The sequence below is a fragment of the Lepisma saccharinum genome, chromosome 28 (genome assembly GCF_977018435.1).
Source record: "Lepisma saccharinum chromosome 28, izLepSacc3.1, whole genome shotgun sequence".
In the NCBI taxonomy this organism is placed as follows: Eukaryota; Metazoa; Arthropoda; class Insecta; order Zygentoma; family Lepismatidae; genus Lepisma; species Lepisma saccharinum.
The window spans coordinates 23,397,541-23,411,800 of NC_139256.1; the positions used below are offsets into that span (position 1 = coordinate 23,397,541).

The 14,260-nt window shown below is 37.0% G+C and overlaps 1 long non-coding RNA gene across 1 annotated transcript; it reads left to right on the forward strand.

Moving 5' to 3' along the window:
* Nucleotides 1-203: 203 nt before the first annotated feature.
* On the forward strand, nucleotides 204-8,498 carry LOC145980691 (uncharacterized). Its single transcript, XR_014440869.1, has 2 exons — nucleotides 204-250; nucleotides 8,191-8,498. It is a non-coding gene; the product is annotated as an uncharacterized LOC145980691 (long non-coding RNA).
* Nucleotides 8,499-14,260: the final 5,762 nt, after the last annotated feature.

Consider the following 14,260-nt stretch of genomic DNA (forward strand, 5'->3'; position numbering starts at 1 on the left):
GTCGATTGATACACAACAATGAATTCGTGCGAAGCATATGCATTAATCACTTCCTCCCAATTGTTGCACCAAGCACAACAATGAAAGTTGTGAAGCTAAACCAAGCAGAAATTTCACCTTTTCTGGTTCTGTTTCGATGCTTCAAGGAGAAAGAAAGTGAAATATAAGATTCTATCTTCATTACATTCGCCTCTATATAAGCGCCGAAGCATTGGGGAAGGAGCAGTGTAACAACATGTCTAGATTTATTGTAAGTACTCTTGTGTGTTACAAATTAGTATTTTCACATTCATTATTTGATTTCTATGTATTAATCACATACGTGATATATCCGGAAATATTTGTGTATATTTATAAATTACTTAAAACATCCGTGGACAAGTGTTCGAGTAATCTCGCCACCGAAAGTTCACTGTTTGATTCATTGATTTGCTTCATTTTACTTCGCTTTGTGCCACTGTGGGATAATTTGCGAAAATTGGAATGAGTGGTGATATGATATTGATGAATGGACACTCACAAACATCCATGCTCAGGCCGGGATTCGAACTCGGGACCCCTGCCGCCGTAGCGCGATGTACTAACCACTTCGTCACGGGGGTTGGTAGTTCAGTGTTCGAATTCTAGCTATACACACAGAAAGGAGGATGCACTATTTTATGCACTTTAAATTCATCAATTGTTATAACCGCGTGTTGGTTTCGTAGTTCATCATTGACCGGATCTTCTCACCCCACACATTCGAATGCACCAAAGAGAATATCAAGTATTAAAGTGAATGTATTTTTGTACTTGAATCAACATTTAATGCGCTTCTTTGCATCATTAGTTCACATGACACTTTTAGTTTCCATGTATTTTTCTTTCAACCTCATTAATGTTTTTCTTGTTGCTAAAGATCTTTAAAAAAGTTATCTCAATAAGCAATTGAAAATGACTAAGCTTTAATACATTATTCAATACATAACATTATTTTATGCGTTCTTAAAAGGAAGAGCATTATAAGCATCATTAAAAGCAAAGCTTGGTCCCCGTACACCGCGAACAATCTCTGCTGGCTGCACACCTTCAGCACACAGGAACTGAATCACACACCGTTACGCATATCTGGAGGATTTTCTCCCTGCACTCATTCATGTTTGAGGGTCGAACGTCTGCCACGAGTAAAACAGATGACTAACGATGTGCATGTAACATGCGCAAAAGACAAGTGTATCAGTAAACACAATCGTTTGTTCCTCATTTCTACACACACCTAAACCACACGCCTAGTCCATTTATTTATCAAACAAGCCTTATACAGGGTGGTCCAAAAGTGTGGAACCACATGTGTCACATGCCAAGGTTCCCATTTAAAAAAAAAAGTGATCCAAGATGGCGACCATATTTCAAAATCGGTTCGGTAGGTTTTCCCCCATCCCCAAATTACATGTACACATATAACATTTCAATAACCGCATGCAATTCGGCTTTATTCGGCCCGTTCCGCACTCTTGGACCACCCTGTATATATGTCAAAGTTAATTAGTTTTGTTTGGAAGTGAGTTTATATAATACTGGACACAGTAATATGATACATAAAAATGCTTATAAAGCCCTGATGCATTTCAGCGCACATTCAATATATGACACATTAGGAGTTTGCTTATAGTTTTACGTAATTTTCACCATTATTTAATGCTTTTAGTTTTCTGTGTGGACCTTGATCTATTTGATCCTTATTGTTTCATCCTCTTTGTAGCTGTTAGAGTTGACGACCTGTATCTTTGCGGGTGAACCCTGCTCAAGCCCGGCTGCGCAGTAGCAAGGGGGAGGAGCTACCGGCTGCGCGTCATTACAGTCGGTCTGCGATAAGAAGCGGTGTGCAATCAGAACGCAGAACGTGACCAAATTCTGTTTCCTCGTTGGCTGCCATGTGGCTGGGGGTTATCTGCGTTGCCACGTTCGCACAAACAGGCGGACAGACTAATCAGCTGTTGGCAAGCTCGGGAAAAAATAAAACCTCACGCGAAATTAAGCACGTACGTATCAGTATGCTAATATGTGTTATTTCCGTCGTAAAGTGATAAATTAACGAATCTAGAAATTTGAATCTGAAGTTTCTTGTAGGTTGACGTTAACTTCCCGTGTGAATTTTACTTTCTGGCAAGCATGAAACATTTTCTCTTCCTGCTCTACACAGCAACCGTAAACCTTCACTGAAAGAACCTTTGTTGTGTTTTTATTATGGTACATTGCAAGCATCAGCTACCGGCATCTTTTTACTTGTGTTGTATCGTATCACAATTACCAACAAAAGAAAATGCGTCTTGAGTTATGAACAACACTGTGGCAAATCGTTCTCCTTTGATTTCATGCCGCCTCTCTTTGGCTTCTTTGTCACGCCGCGATTGTTGAAGCTTCAGAACGTACAAATGAAATGTATTTCTTGAAAATTTTGGGCGAATTACGTATAAACAAATTACGTACAACTTCGTTTCGTTAACACGTTTTTAAAATATATTTTGCGGAACGTACAAAAATTCACCTCTAAAACAGAATTTCACAGAACTGAGTTACTGTATGACGGAGAAGAATTTACAAGAACAAATCAATTGTGTGTGAATTGATTGATTGAGTTGGTGTTTTAAAGTCCACTTTATGCACACTACGGCTAATCTGGAATGGACCTACAGTTGGAAGTGGGATCCGAACCACTATGTGCCTCGATAGGGAATCGAACCCAAGACTCCTTGATTACAAGGCGACGACGCTTATCCTACCACTGTACCATCGGGGAGGCACATGTGGGTGTGTGAAGTGAGTTAATTTTGGAAGCTACATGACAATACAGGCTCTGGCAATACAGGGTTCAATAAATTACAACGAAACGCTTGGCAATTGCTCGATTTTCGTAACATTAAAGATAAATTTGGTACATGTGTTATTAATGCTTCGAGCTACCTGTATGTAGAAACATAAAAAATGAATGAAAGAACAGTAGTAGTTAACGTTGTTCCTTTAAATAGGAAAAGAGTCGGAATGAGAACAATGGAAGGGCCTTGTTGTTGACTGTTTAACCAGATGTTTAATCCTGCACGTGTCTCTGCGGGCTCGCGAAAATCCTGAAGTAGGTCAATCCCGCAACGACCCGTCACTACCAGAGCGGGTGGTTCCACGCCGGTTGGTAGCGCGTCCCGACAATACCTTGCGTTCTGTCCTTGCTGTCGACCATCCAAAGGGCGATTAGGTGACAACTACATAAACGTATATCTCTCACACACTGCGCGGAGTAGGCAAGGCCACCCGCAAAGATACAGCTAACCTAATGCGATAGAAAAAATTACCTTATATAAGCCAGGTGAAACAAATAGTGAGATTGATTGATTTTGGACAGACGGGCGATAAGTAAATCTATAGAGGGACTGCGTTGAGAAGTAAACGACGAACAAGCTCACAAGTCACATGCTTTTGTTTACACTTACTTTACATTTGTTCTGGACATAATATAGTATGCTTGCGTATTTAATATGGTTTTCTTACCTTGCTACATTAATCACGACTATGAGGATGAATGATGAAGGAAAAAGACAATCAAATTTGATTGGTAGGGCATCTAGCGTCGCTTATTTATACTATTCGGTTAGCCTCAAGAGGAAATATATAATATTAAAATTAGGAATGTAGAATTTATGGAAAAGTTGCTTTTATCGCTAAAGGTGAAAGTTCACCCTACGCAAGGGCGCCCACGTGAAGGGGGGAAGGGGCACTGGCCCCTTGAAATTTCTGGAAACAGTTAATTCAATTCGAATGATGAAATTCTAGCGATATTAGATTTTTAAAAAATGTTGTCTGCGATATTTTACACTGATTTTCCAACTGTAAAATACAGCTTTTTGTCCTACATGAATTAATTTGTTAAGTATATAGATTACAAAATATGGATATCACAAATGTAAGTAATTTAAAAAGAAAGCATAAGAAATAAAAGTTAGTAAAGTTTTAACAGCCTTTCAAGTACGCATGTGAAGGAAGCAATGAGGTATAGTGCCAGTATTCGTAGAATGAATCATAATAATAATTATTATCATTATTATTTTATAGTACCGTTCGGCACGTAAGAACATGGGTCAGAGGCAGTGATGTGCATCTACGCGTAAACAACGATAGTCTACATTCTACACGTAGACTATTTTATACACGTAGATTACGTAATCTATGTAAACAACATGCCGAAAGGTGATAACTTATCAAAGGGCGCCGTGGAATTAAGAGAAAAATTATAGTGCGTATCAGTTGCTGATGTGTAAGGATAACTTCTCGTACTCTTTCGTCCAAATTCGAACAATTTCTCACCTAGGAAGAAACCTAATATAGGAAATATTCTAGTGTTTTATGGGGAAGAGACCACTCTTGGCTCACGACTGCCATCTGTTGTTATTTTTGCATACTATTTATCTTCTTCCATAGTTGATAATAGAAGAGACGAGAAATGTTGTTGTAAATAGGGTTCTTTTGATATCGTTATGAACCAATATAGTTGAAAATGTCACTTTCCTTTCATGAAAGCCTTGAAAATTAATTTTAATGCACTTTAGATTGTCTACGTAGTCTATGTAAACTACAACCCAATGAAATCTACGCGTAGATTACGTGTAGACAACGCATGTAGACGTAAACTTATAGTCTACGGCACATCACTGGTCAGAGGTACCATGAAGCACAGTAGATTAATTGGTCTCTGGCTCAGATTGACATGTGTGCATTTTGAAAAAATACAAGAAAAAGTACTGTTCGGTTTATTCAGAGGTAGCAAGGCGAATCTAGTTTCTATGTAAACAGTAGATTCGATTATGGGCTTGTATACAATGCCAAAGTATTTTCAATTCAATTTGTAAACTAGTAGTAATAATAATAACAAAAATATTAGCAACAATAGTAACAGTGATTATAATAATACATAATAATAATAACAAAGGTTTCTATGCCTATGACCCTCCTGAGGAAAAAAATCAAGCAGACGCCATTGAGCCTAAGCCTTAAAGATGCAACAAAAACCCATACAGATAAAAAGACTCCCCGATATCTATCTGAATGACCGTAAGTGCATAGAAACGAAAATATTTTCGAAACTGCGAAACACATAGGACGATGACCACGTAAGAGAACAAGGCAAACAAAGTCTATGAAGCGACCTTTACAAAATGCAGGTACGTAATAATAATAGTATGGTTCTCGAGGTAATAATCACAATGATATACGTTAAATGTAATACAGTAAAACCTGTCTATCCCGGAGCATGATGGTTCGGAGCAAAATTTTCCGTCTTAACAGTTTTCCTTCTTTTACAGGGTTGACTTTAAATACAGTATAGAGTGCTGCAGGAAATAATGGAAAGACAGATTTACATTTCGCATTACTTACAATGTAGGGTACTAATGCATGTACGTTCATTAATAAAAATGCGATACATTCATCAATTTCATCATATCATCATTCATCCCCATCTTCGCAAAATAGCCAAAAGTGGCACAAAAAGCGAAGTAAAATAGACACTCACAAACATCCATGCCCATGCCAGGATTCGAATCCGGGACTTCTGGCGTCGTAGCGCGATGTGCATAGAGGGAAAGAGAAAGATGGAATAAGAGAGGTGAAGGAAGATTGAGATAAATGTGAAGAAAAAAGAAATAAATAAAGAGAGATAACCAGAAAAATAGAAAGATGACGAAAGAACATAGGAGAAATAGACAAAGAAAGGTGGAGAAAGAGGGTAAGAGATGAAAGAAAGAAACTGAATCGTAATAGCTATGAGTATTGTAGCGCATTCTTTCATATCGACAATGTTACCGATAAGCGAGTGGCAACAGAGGCGCGTTCCACTTACAGTATTGCATTGTTTTCTTGCGAGCGAAAAAAATAAAGGAAGAAATTTCCGTCTTACTGAGAATAAAAACATATCGTTGGTCTTTTTTAAATGGTGTTCTGTTTCCGCGTTAAGGAGGTTTCCGCCTTAAGCAGGTCATTTTCAGGTATAAAATCGATTCGTTCTGGGGCTTTTCTACCGTATTTACAGGTTTCCTTCTTATAGAGGTTCCGGGATATGCAGTTTTTACTGTATTTAAGTGGAGATGTGCATTTTATTTAGATTTTGTTATATGCTTCTTTGTAGGCCTATATGCGTTTCTCGAGCAGTTACGGTTGTAAGAATATGTACGTTCATGTATGTATTGAATAAATGCCAAACACGCTGCTAATTTTATAACTTTCCTTCCTCCTCATTCCCTTACTCTTTTTCGTCCTCCTCTTCTTCTTCTTCTTCTTCTTCTTCTTCTTCCTCTTCTTCTTCCACTTGCAGGCCTGGGGAAACAAAGCCCGTTCTACGACTACAAAAATTGATCATTCCATCTACGATATGGTATTCCTGTTTTCATTTCATTTCTTCCTAAATTTCCTTTTCGCCTTTTGGCCTGTAATTTAATATTATGCCAAACAGATGGCTATCTGTTATCCTCCGAGCATGTTGATTCCACGTTAACTCATATATTTTTTAACTTCTTCCACCATTTATTTCGGATTTCCCCACTTCTAATTTTGTCCCGTAAGGTTACTTCACTTAAAGACCACAAAAATCTCATTTGTGAAAAATTTATTCTAGCTTTTTAATGTTGACGAAGATTCTAGCATTCGCTATCTTATTCCCTTGTACTTGTATGTTCTCTCTGTTCATTTCTCTCTATCTTTAATTTTAGTTTTCTTCTTCCTCCCTATCTATATTATTTTCTTCTCTCTCTCTCTCTCTCTCTCTCTCTCTCTCTCTCTCTCTCTCTCTCTCTGTCTCTTCCTTCCATACTTATTATCTCTTCTCTTTCTTTTAATTCTTTCTCCATCTTTCCATTCGCTCTCTCTTTGTCTCACCTTCATTCTCTGTCTCTCCTCTTTATCCTGTCTCTTTTCCTCTCCCCTTCACTTCCCCCCTTTCTCTATCTCTATCTCTGTGTCTCCCTCTCTCTCTACTTATTTTTATTTTCATTCTGCTTCTTTCTTTCTCCTGCTTTTTCTATCTGTATTTCGTTTTAGCTCTTCTCCCTTTTTGCCAGTCCATATCCTACTCCCTCTCTCTATCAGTCTCTCTCTCTCTCTCTCTCTCTCTCTCTCTCTCTCTCTCTCTCTCTCTCTCTCTACACAAATATATCGCCGGCAGAGTAGCTACTATTTTGTCGATGTCCATCTGCATTGATTTTGCGGGAGAGCTGATTGAAGTTCGTCCTATGTGAATATTGAATGCGCTACACGATTTGTGCAAACATTTCTATAATGTTAATATTACACAGCACTTGACAGCCATATGCGTCACTTCAGAACGTGACGTATTAATCTGCAAGGAACACGATGACATCATCAACTCATCTCTGGCGAAAAGTATTCAGCAGGTGGCAATACCAGATAGGAACATGGAAAGCACTAGCCCCCAATTAGTCATTCCACTCCTCTTAATGCCCCCCACCAGACAATAAATACATCTAAATACATTTGGCGTAATGGTCAGTTCATAAAATATGATAGGGGAGTCTTCCTGCAAAACAACCCCTTCTTTATTGAGAAGGCAGTCATAATGAGACAGGTATTTATAACACAACACGAGAACGAGACGAGATGAGAGTGTACAAAGTCTCGTTTCGTCTCCGTATCATCCGCACAATTCACCCTCATCAACTGCTTGCTGATAGTATTTGGAGAAGGTACAGTCAACGTCAAAAAAAATGGGACACATAAATCCTGAAGTAGAGGAAGATTATATTCGCAACATCTTTGGCTGTTATGCATTTGAAACTTCGGAACGAGTCACAACTCTCGAAGCAGCCAATCAACCAAGCGAGCCGCTGACGTCATCTCAACCCAGAACCTATCGCTAAGCCCCTTGCTCAAGCTCTGCACACCCACTAGGCTCGCTAGACAGACTCGCTCAGTCTGCTGGAGATGTTCCGAAAATAATTGGACTCTACTTATTTCCCTGCAAGGTTTAACTGTTGTGGTATAAGTTGTCATTAAAATCGACTTATCGCCGTAAAGTTAGGCAACACACATAACGCTTTACAAGGAAGTAAGTATTTCAGGATGTAGGTATCCCATCTTTATTGCTGGTGACTGTACATTATTACAAGATGATATTACTTATTTAAATTATTATTATCTTTGTTACTGTTACAGATCATTTGCGTCCTCTTTACGCTGTTTGCCATCGTAATGGCGGACGATTTCAAGAAGATAATGAGAGGAATAATTGAAAAGGATTCGGAAGTACATGCAGAGAAATTGGTGATCGACGAATTCAACCGGGAGAAGAGATCTTACGAGAAAGTGCCCGATCACTTGGAGACAGAAGAATCTCAAACTTTCAATCGCTACTATGTTGAATAACCCTATATTTACCCAGTCAATAAATAAACTCCACTCAATTTATAACTAAAAATTATGTATTTTTTACTCTGTATCTTCTCCTCTTAATAAAATTTCAAGAAAAGATGTATCGATTTGTTTTCTTGCTATGAATAGTGAATGTTTGTCGTAAAGCAAAAACATTAAACAAGATTCGGTTATGCATGTTTTTGTAAACATTTCTAAGGTTTCATTGATTGATTTACTATATTTCCACTTCGCTTTTCTGCAGCTTTTGACTAATCGCGACGATGAGGATGAATTGTGATAGATTGAAATTGATGAAAGTAATCATAAATACAAAACCCAGGTCCCACAGAGGGTGAGTATAGATAAAATACAGTCCAGGGTGTACTACAGGTTCGCAATTGAGTGCATTCCGAAAATTACACCCTGAAGTATTACAGAACGTGAATTATATATACTCTGTCCCGGTTATCCCTGGAACAAGGCCGCACATAGCAGCAGAGAAGGGGGAGGGGGAGAATGGAGTGGGCAGAGCGAAGCAGTACACACTGCTGGCAACTGCAATGGCTTTTCCCCCTCCACGCAATCCCGTTCCATCTCACGTGTTGATTGGTCGGTATCGCGTCGTTCGCATGCTCCAGAGATGAGCAGGACAGAGTATAGTGTAACCAGTGATGTGCGTCTACGCGTAAACTACGATAGTCTACATTCTACACGTAGACTATTTTATACAAGTAGATTACGTAATCTATGTAAACAACATGGCGAAAGGTGATAACTTAGCAAAGGGCGCCGTGGAATTAAAAGAAAATTATACTGCGTATTAGTTGCTGATGTGTAAGAATAACTTTTCATACTCTTTCTTCCAAATTCGAACAATTTCTCACCTAGGAAGAAACCTAATATAGGAAATATTCTAGTGTTTTATGGGAAAAAGACCACTCTTGGCTCACGACTGCCATCTGTTGTCTTTGTTGCATACTATGTATCTTCTTCCATAGTTGATGATGGAAGAGAAGAGAAATTTTGTTGTAAATAGGATTCTTTTTAGTTCGTTAGGAACCAATATAGTTGAATATGTAACTTTCCTTTCATGAAAGCCTTGAACATTAATTTTAATGCAATTTATATTGTCTACGTAGTCTATGTAAACTACAGCCCAATGTAATCTACGCGTAGATTACGTGTAGACAACGCATGTAGACGTAAACTTATAGTCTACGGCACATCACTGAGTGTAACTCAAGAGGAGTTTCGCTTTACCTGGTGCTTGGCGTTCCTCGCACGATCCCTCCCGTCGAGATGCCACTTTAACTCGGCTTCGTATCGGCCACAGCCGTCTCACCCATGGCTGCAAGGGCTGCACCCTCGAACGTGTCGTGAATGTAATGTTTAGTGTTTGGCATATTCTTACCGAATGTGGCGATTTAACTTTCCTCACACAAATTTTTAATCTTCCCAACTTTTTATCATCCATTTTAGAGATAATGATAGTGTAAAATATTTTTAGTCTTTTTTTAGAAGAGCGAGCATCTCAGACTGTGATTAAGTTTTCAGTCTCTTTTAATCTTCTTTAATGTATTCTGCATATCGTCTCTTTACAACCATGCAGCATTAACATTTCTCAAGGGTCTCTCTAGAGAGAGAGAGAGAGAGAGAGAGAGAGAGAGAGAGAGAGAGAGAGAGATAGAGAGAGAGAGAGAAAATAAACTTCTTCCCTTTATATCTTTCTATCTACGTTTTTCTTTCTTTGTTGGAAGAGAGAGAGAGAGAGAGAGAGAGGAAGAAAGAAGTTCTCTCCCTCTCTCTCTAGCCGCCTCTCTCTATCTCTCTCTCTCTCTCTCCTCTCTCTCTTTCTTTTCTCTCTTTTTCAACAAAGAGACAGATAGAGTCGGGATGAGAGAGAGAGAAAGAGACAGAGAGAGAGAGACAGGGGAGAGAGAGAGAGAGAGAGTTTGGTTAAATAATTTCCCTCGTATATGTTCGTACACACAGAGGTGCTGACTGTGCCAGTGACCATTATTTCGTAATTGCTAAATTAAGAGAAAGACTCGCAGTGATAAATCATAAGCAACAAAATCTAAAAGTTATAAAATGTAATACAGGAAAATTTGCTGATGAAAGAATTAAGAAAGATTACCAAATTAAACTGTCAAATAGATTCGATGTTTTGCAGGATTTAAATGATGATGAAAATATAAATGAAACAGACGTAAATAAGAATTGGGAGCACATACGTAATGCTATAGAATCAGCAGCTAAAGAAAGTATAGGATACCATAAACCAAGAAAAAGTAAGCCATGGTTTGATAATGAATGTCATAATCTAATAGAAATAAGAAATCAGGCTAGACTTAGGTGGTTAAATAACTCTGATGATACAAATCTAAGCAATTACAATAGAATGAAGAAAGAAGTTAACCGCACCTTTAGAAGTAAAGAAAGAGATTACTTGAAAATCAAAATTAACGAAATTGAAACAAACAAAAAAAAAACAAATATAAAGGTGTAAATGAACTTAGAAAGGGGTGGCAACCTAAAGTAAACTTGATGAAAGATAAAGACGGTGATTTTCTAGCTAACCCAAGCGATATTCTAAATAGATGAAAGAACTACTTTAATGACCTTTTAAATGTTCATGTAGGAGATAAATCAGAAGTAATTGAAGTACACACAGCAGAACCTTTAGTTACAGAACCTAACTTGACTGAAGTTAAAGATGCTATTAAAAGGCTAAAGAATAACAAAGCACCTGGCATTGATTTAATACCAGCTGAGTAAATTAAATATGGTGGAAATTCAATAATATGTCAAATTCATAAATGAATTTGTTTAATATGGAATAAAGAAGAAATCCCTCAATAGTGGAAAGAATCCATAATTGTTCCTGTGTTTAAAAAAGGTGATAAAATGAACTGCAATAATTACCGTGGAATTTCTCTACTCTCAACAACATATAAAATATTATCTAACATTCTTTTAACAAGACTAACCCCATATGCTAATGAAATTATAGGTGATTATCAATGTTGATTTAAACGTAACAGATCAACTACAGATGAAATTTTTTACATCAGACAGATACTTGAAAAAAGTGGGAATATAATCAAAATGTCCATCAGCTGTTCATTGATTTCAAAAAAGCATATGATTCGGTCAAAAGAGAGAAATTATATAATATATTAGTAGAGTTTGGAATACCTAAGAAGCTTGTTAGTATGATAAAAATATGCACGAGGGAAACAGAAAGTAAAATTCGTGTGGGTATTAATATGTCTGACAAATTTACAATTCATGATGGGTTAAAACAAGGAGATGCATTATCTCCATTGCTCTTTAATTTTCCCTTAGAATATGCTGTTAGGAAGGTAAAAGAAACTAAAGAAGGACTAAAATTAAATGGTGTGACTCAGTTGTTAGCATATGCAGATGATGTATACTTATTAGGGGATGATATAAATACAATTAAGAATAATGCTAAAACATTTTTCAAACCTGCTAAAGAGATAGGTTTGGAAGTTAACAAAGAGAAACCTAAATATATGCTTACAGGCCGGAACCAAGTGTTAGGTAATAATCAAAATCTAATTATTGATAACAACTCGTTTGAACCAGTTTCCAAATTCAAATACTTACTTAGGCTAATGATTCTCATTTTAACAAGGGGATTAGTGACATTCTCAATGATGTGGAAAGCAAGAAATGAGTGATGTGTTAAGATTTCCAGAGTCTAATGTTCAAGAAGATGAAGAGAGAGAAGAATATGATAAATACAAGGAGAAGCCAGAGAAGAGTACCAACAAGTTTTAAGGTAAGAACAACTTCAAGTGGTCATCTTAAGCGCCTAATCCGTACGTCCGGACAAGAAAGCATAACATAAATACAACACATATCCCGAGCATAACTATAAAGGCACTGTACTGAATGCAGTGCTTTGGAGCTGAACTGTTCTGAAGAAATTTTAGAAGTAATTCTTCGAATTTGACTTTGTGAAATCCCTGACAAAACAGCTGACTGAAGCCCATCTAACACGATTACCCTCACTGTGCATAAAGTGGACTTAGAACACCAATTCAATCAAGCTTCAAGAGTTACGTCAAAATATAGCACATATCCTCAAGTAAAATCTACCTACATCTTCTAGGCAGCAGTTAACAAGGCAAGTAAAGTGTGGTGGGTGTCCTAGGGTAAAGGACAGAAAGACAAGGATCAATTGCCCCAAGTGCAAAACTTCTATCTACTCAAAAGGAACAACTATATTTAACTCGGACGGTAACTCAAATCTTCCGTGGTGAGATCGAAAAACAACCACTTAACTCGGTTGTGTCGCCAGTACAAAAAGGTTACAAAAGGTTAGGCAGTGTATAGTATGATGCAATTTAGAATAATGCTAAAGTATTTTTAAAAGGAGCTAAAGAGATAGGTTTGGAAGTTAGCAAAGAGAAAACTAAATATATGCTTACAGGCCAAAACCAAGTGTTAGGTAATAATCAAAATCTAATTATTGATAACAACTCGTTTGAACCAGTTTCCAAATTCAAGTACTTAGGAGTAATACTAACAAATAAATGAAAATCATATTAAAGAGGAAATAAAAAGGAGGCTTAATTCAGGAAATGCATGTTACTTCTCTCTTCATAAACTATTATCTTCTCGTATAATATCTAAGAAATTAAAAGATAAAATATACAAAACGGTAACTTTGCTGGAGATTTATGGATGCGAAACTTGATCCCTTACATTGAAAGAGGAACATAAATTAAGAGTATTTGAAAATGAAATCCTTAGAAAAATATTTGGACCTAAAAGGGATGAGGAGACAGGTGAGTGGAGAAGGTTACATAATTTAGAACTACATAATTTGTATTCATGTCCAGATATTATTAGAATGATTAAATCAAGAAGACTTAGGTGGTCAGGCCATGCGGCACGAATGGGAGAGGAAAGAAGAGTTTACAGGATTCTTGTTGGGAAACCTGATGGTAAAAGACCTGCAGGAAGGCCAAGACGTTGATGGAGGGATAACGTTGAGATGGACCTAAAGGAAATCGGTAAGGATGGAAAAGATAGTTATACTGTAGTACGACATTTAACATCAGATGGCAATAATATCAGAAATAATATTTATTCAGTTGCGTAGCAGGATATCAAATGTTACAAAAAGATTTTGTAGATTTCGTTAAAGAATTTAAATATTGTGAGTGTATGAAAGCTACAGAAGTCACGGAATTATAAGTTATTATCGTCTATATTACTTCCTATCCCATATCTCAAGAATAATCTAGCACAAATTGTCGTTACTATCTATAAATATGAGCTACAACTGCAATGTCTAATGTGAGCTTGTGTTTCTCCAGTTTTCATGAAAATTTAATTTATTCTTGTTTGGCAGGACCTATTATTCTTCAGATAGCCAAAACTGCAAGGCCAAGCACCTGGGTACTCGTTTGGTAAGACTATGAAAAGAATATAACGTTTTCCTGTCCTCGCTCAAAGTAAGAACTAGTTACATAAAGTGGCAGATTCTGTAGTTTACGGCTTATGAAAATGAATATGCTTTCAAACATACTTTTCAGTCCACTTAAATCATTTTACGAAAATTTCTAATACATATTTATAAGATGAGTGGATGTTTCAGCTTTCTACACATTTTTAGACACACTTTTAACTTATTTTTGATCGGTGGTCTAGTCAGTGAAATTGTAACTAAAGATGAAGTAAAAATATTGGGACTAATTTTTCATAATAAATTACAAACGACGATAAATTATAAATTTGGAACAATAACAAACAACATACAAGGTTTGATTGAAACAAATCTGTTAATAAAGTTATCGCTTATATCACGAATGCATTATTTAAACAGATACGTACT